Source organism: Bison bison, unplaced genomic scaffold, assembly GCF_000754665.1.
Source record: "Bison bison bison isolate TAMUID 2011002044 unplaced genomic scaffold, Bison_UMD1.0 scf7180017864190, whole genome shotgun sequence".
Taxonomy (NCBI): Eukaryota; Metazoa; Chordata; class Mammalia; order Artiodactyla; family Bovidae; genus Bison; species Bison bison.
Window position 1 is genome coordinate 497653 of NW_011494762.1, and position 5972 is coordinate 503624.

Below are 5972 nucleotides of genomic sequence, written 5' to 3' on the forward strand. Positions count from 1 at the left end.
GCTCAACTAGAATTCCATCACCTCCACTAGCTTTGTTTGTAGTGATGCTTTCTTTTTTTTTTTTTTTTAATTTTTTTTTTAAATTTTATTTTATTTTTAAACTTTACGTAATGTGATGCTTTCTAAGGCCCACTTGACTTCACATTCCAGGATGTCTGGCTCTAGGTGAGTGATCACACCATCATGATTATCTGGGTCGTGAAGATCTTTTTTGTACAGTTCTTCTGTGTATCCTTGCCACCTCTTCTTAATATCTTCTGCTTCTGTTAGGTCCATACCATTTCTGTCCTTTATTGAGCCCATCTTTGCATGAAATGTTCCCTTGGTATCTCTAATTTTCTTGAAGCGATCTCTAGTCTTTCCCATTCTGTTGTTTTCCTCTATTTCTTTGCATTGATCGCTGAGGACGGCTTTCTTATCTCTTATTGCTGTTCTTTGGAACTCTGCATTCAGATGCTTATGGGTGTTAAATCATGTCTAAAGCTTTTTCTCTGTCTATTGAGATGATCATGTGGTTTTTATTCTTCAGTTGAATAACAAAACAGATTTTTATTTTGTTTTTTTTTGGTTGTGCAACCATACAACTTGCAGGATTTCAGTTCCCCAGCCAGGGACTGAATCCAGGCCATGGCAGTGAAAGCTCAGAATCCTGACCACAACGACACTGGGGAACTCTCCTCTTAATTTGTCCATGTGGTATATCACACTGACTGATTTGCAGATACTGAAAAATCCTTGCATGTCTTACTTAATAATGTTGTATGATCCTTTTAATGTGCTGTGGATTCAGTTAGCTAGTATTTTGCTGAGGATTTTGTGTCAGTGTTCATCAGTGACATTGGCCTGTAATTTTTGTGTGTGGTATCTTTGATTTTTATGTCAGAGTGATGGTGGCCTCATAGAATGAGTTTGGGAGTGTTCCTTCTGAAATCTCTTGGAAGTTTCAGAAGGATAGGTGTTAACTCTTCACTAAACGTTTGATAGAATTCATGTGTGAAGCCATCTGATCCTGGATTTTTGTTTGTGAAAGTTTTTTTTTTTCATTAGTAGTTGTTTATTGATCAATGGTTTGATATAAAGTTATTTTATATCTTCAGAGTTTTGCCCAAATGGAGTCACAAGCATTACAAAGTTTTTCTCTTAAAGAAAATATCACACAGTTTGCATCACTGAAATGGTCCTGGGTTAGTCCAGGGAAATAAAAATGTGTAACCGCATACACAGGGATACGATCTTTGCTAATTAAATTACTGATTCAGTCAGTCTCGGACAAATTTCTAAACTGTGCTATGTAACTAGGTACAATTGAGAAACTCAAATGAAAGTTTATATAGTGCCATTTCAATCAAAAGAAAATAATGAAACTAAGAATCCTTATCTCTTGGAAGAGAGCAGTGGTGACTGTGGGTACCGTGGGAGGTGTGCTCCAGAGCAGGCCGAGGAGGAAGCATTTGATTTTCTCTGGTGCTTTCAGCTCTGGGGCCAGACTAAGGCCTTTCTCCAACCTGAGTGAGTGTCCAGGATTTGTCCTGAAGTGTTTGTGTGAGCCAGTTTGAGAAGGGCGCCTGCTTTCTGTTTCTTCTTTCACACAGCAAGGAAAAAAATAGTAAAAACACCCAAAACAAACAAAAACCCCACCAAAACCAAGCACCGGGTGACCGGGGGCATGGACCTGCTGGTTTCCCAGTGGATCCAGGGGTGCTTGGCAAACCCACCTGGCCCCCAGCAGCTGCTGCAGCATGGACGGCAACCACAGCTCGTGTGAGCGGCTATGCCGACTCCTCAGGGTCCTGCCTTCTTCACCGTTGCTTTCTCTAGTCCTTTGGAGGTACCAGAAATTCCAAAATTTCAAAGCAATTTCAGTATTTTCAGTATATATTTGGAGAGTTTTCAATGGTCCATGGCCAAATAAGGTTCAGCACCTCCCACACACAGACACTGGCCCATCTCCTGTTCTTGGCACCTCTGTATTTTGTTGGTCCACGTCCGACAGCAACTTTAAGATGTTCAGCGCAGCCATATCGTGGCAGAACTCCACATTCTTTCCAATACCGTGGCTGATCAGAGGTGGCCAAGAGGAACAATTGATAAGAGATACAAATTCGTTCTTATTTGGCGGGAAGTCTTTATATTCGACCTGGAATCCCTGAGCCCTTGAAGGATAGTCCAGCTGCTCAGAGGGTATCATGAGAGGTACATCGCATACATGGCCTGAAGAGATGTTATTCTTTAAAATGGTCTGGGCTGTCAGCTAGGTGCTCCCATACAACAATTCACGGACTATCGTGAGAGCTACCATGGGCCTTGGCAGGACTCGGAGCTACCCTGGTGAAACCTTTGGTGTGATGTCCTTGACTGACTCCTACAGCCTGGCAACCTGGAGCACCATGGGAAGAATTCCACAGGCAGCTGCTGATGACTGAGGTAAGGCACCCTAAACTCCTCTTTATTGCTAGTCCCATTTTCATCCCCTGAGGCAGGTTCAAAAAAGGTCACTGTTCTTCCATCCCCTGGTTTCTTTGTTGGTGTCCTCCTCTGATTTGAGGACTGGTTTGGTGGGCTGAGCCTGTGGGACTTTGAAACCTGGGATCTCCAGCATGTTCTTGTCTGCATTGCGTTTGGCCACCCTCTTATTGGTTCCTGATCCTTCTGTGGCGCGTTTTCCCACCTTCACCTGCATCTCAGACTCCCTGCGGCGTGGGAGGCCTCCTCAACGAGGAGCAGGTACTCTGGCTCCTCCTCGTTTTTTGCCTGCTGGGTCTGGGCCAGTCTGCTAATCGGGTTCATCCCCTGGCTGTACTTTGGGTGCTTTGTAGCCTGACTGTGGGTTTTGTTTTCTTTATGATTCCGGGCTTCACTTGCTCAACTGTAGGCAGTGGCAGTCATTTCTTCAGCTCCTCAAGAACAGCTCTGGTAGTGTTTTCCTTTGAAATCCTCTTGCTCTTCCCTTTGCTTTCCCCCACCAACACCCCAACTGACACCCTGGTCACAGAGCTCCTCATGTGGGGTGGGCCACTCTCCCGGGCAACCTGCTTTAGAGGGAAAGATTCAAAATTCACAGGCAAGTTCTGTTTAAGTGCAATCTCAAACATTTATTTCAGGTTTATTGAGATTTTCTTCCTCTGCTTCTCTTCCATTCATCTCCAGCTTCTTGGGGTGTGGGGGTGGGGTTCATTTTGCAGGATCCTCAAAACTTTTGCAACAGTATCATGTTTTGTAGCCTGTCTCGTCTTTCCCATTAAATTGTTGTCCTCCAACAGAAAGTTCGATAAAGTAAAGATAGTACTGGAAATGGGTAAAAGTACCTGAGGGGATAAGCACTTCCTCTCATGTTGTAACTGTAGGTGGACTGCATCCAAGAGTAAGGGTTGACAGGCTTACCCATTGGCTTTCCCCCCGAGTTTCACGCACAGTGCACGCAGCTCTACAGTAGGGGTTACGCTTTCTTACAGTGAACTGGACCTTGCTCACACTAAATCTTATACTCAGGCTGAATCTGGTTGAAACGGGCTAACTCATTCACAAGACACATTGGTGCTTTCTCTTTGGGGTGTGCCAGGTTAGAAGGAACTGTCTGTTGTCCCAAGCTTGTCCCTTGGCTGGTGGTCCCGGGTGGCAAAGTGATGGTGAGGGGAAAGAGGGAGAAGGAAGGGATGGTGGGTGGGAAGCAGAGTGTCCTCAGAGGAGACCAGCGCCACCAGGCCTGGGATCAGAGGAAGGTGCAGTCAAGCCAGATGTGGCCACTGCCGGCACAACACCGAAGCTATGAACGTCTTAAAGTCAGTTTCAATTTCTGTATTTGTGATTGGTTTGTTCATATTTTCTCTCTCTTCCTGGTTCAGTCTTAGAAGATCATATCGTTCTAAGAATTTATCCATTCCTTCTAGGTTGTCCATTTTATTGGCATATAGTTGCTTGTAGTAGTCTCTCATGATCCTTTGTATTTCTGTGTGTCAGTTGTAACTTCCCCTTTTTCGTTCCTAATACTACTGATTTGAGCCCTCTCCCTTTTTTTTTTTTTCCTTGAATCTGGCTAAAGGTTTATCAATTTTATTTTTTCTAGGAGCCTGTGTTTAGTTTCATTGATCCTTTCTATTGTTTTCTTCATCTCAGTTTGATTTATTTCTGCTCTGATCATCATGATGTCTTTCCTTCTACTGACTTCAGGTTTTGTTTGTTGTTCTTTCTCTAGGTTGCTTTAGGTGTAAGGTTAGGTTGGTTGGTTGAGGTTTTTCTTGTTTCCTGAAGTAAGGCTGCGGGCAGCGGCCTGGCCATTCTGCCTCTCCCCTCCAGCCACCCCTTCCTCCTCTGTCCTGCCCTCCTCATTGCTTCAGTCACCCATGGCCACTGGCTGGGAGATGAGCTCGGGGCAGCAGCCATTTCCTTCTAACATGGCACACCCCAAAGAGAAAGCCTCAATGTCTTGTGAATGAGTTATCCCACTTCAGCAGAATTCAACCTGAGCATGAGCTTATAGCAATAGAAGTTTATGGCAGTCTATAAACTTCCATCTTAGAACTGCTTTTGCTGTATCCCATAGATTTTAGATTGTTACATTTTCATTTGTCTCAAGGCATTTTTTTAATTCCCTCTTTGATTTCTTCAGTGATCTATTGATTGTTCAATACCATATTGTTGGCCTTCACATGTTTTTCTTTCACAGTTTTTTTTTTTCTCTTGTAGTTGATGTCTAATGTCATAGCATTGTGGTTGGAGAAGCTGGTTATTTTGGTGTCAGTTTTCTTAAATTTACCCAGGTTTACTTTGTGGCCCAGCCCTGGAGAATGTTCCATGTGCACTTGAGAAGAATGTATATTCTGCCACTTTCAGATGGAATGTTTTGTAAATATCAATTAAGTCCATGATGTTTTTTATGTCATTTAAGGCTTGTATTTCCTTACTGGTTTTCTGTCTGGATGATCTGTCCATTGATGTTAGTGGGGTGGTATCAGTTCAGTTCAGTCGCTCAGTCATGTCCGACTCTTTGTGACCCCATGAATTGCAGCACGCCAGGCCTCCCTGTCCATTACCAATCAATAAACTGTGGAAAATTCTGAAAAAGAGGTGGGGTGGTATAGTCCGCCATTGTTATTATGTTACTCTTGATTTCCCCTTCTACGGCTGCCAACATTTGCCTTATATATTGAAATGCTCCTTTGTCGGGTGCAAATTCAATAACAATTGTTATATCTTCTTAGATTGATCCCTTGATCATTATGTATTGTCCTTTATCTCTTTTAACAATCTTACTTTAAACTCTATTTTGTCTGATATGAGTATTCCTACTCCAGCTTTCTTTTGATTTCCATTTGCATGGAATATCTTTTTCCATCCCTTCACTTTCAGTCTATATGTGTCCCTAGATCTGAAGTGAGTCTCTTATACACAACATATATACGGGTCTTGTTTTTGTATCCATTCAGTCAGTCTGGGTCTTTTGGTTGGAACATTTAATCCATTTACATTTAAGGTAATTATCAACATGTATGTCCTTCAGTTCAGTTCAATTCAGTTCAGTCACTCAGTCATGTCGGACTCTTTGCAACCCCATGAATCACAGCATGCCAGGCCTCCCTGCCCATCACCAACTCCCGGAGATCACTCAAAGTCACCTCCATTGAGTCGGTGATGCCATCCAGCCATCTCATCCTCTGTCGTCCCCTTCTCCTCCTGCCCGCAATCCCTCCCAGCATCAGAGTCTTTTCCAATGAGTCAGCTCTTCGCATGAGGTGGCCAAAGTACTAGAGTTTCAGCTTTAGCATCATTCCTTCCAAAAAACACCCAGGGCTGATCTCCTTTAGGATGGACTGGTTGGATCTCCTTGCAGTCCAAGGGATTCTCAAGAGTCTTCTTCAACACCACAGTTCAAAAGCATCAATTCTTCGGCGCTAAGCTTTCTTCACAGTCCAACTCTCACATCCATACATGACCACTGGAAAAACCATAGCCTTGACTAGATGGACCTTTGTTGG

At 43.4% G+C, this 5972-nt stretch overlaps 1 pseudogene; it reads right to left on the reverse strand.

Annotated features, from left to right (window-relative positions):
* Nucleotides 1-1915: 1915 nt before the first annotated feature.
* Nucleotides 1916-4793, reverse strand: LOC104991394 (annotated as a pseudogene).
* Nucleotides 4794-5972: the final 1179 nt, after the last annotated feature.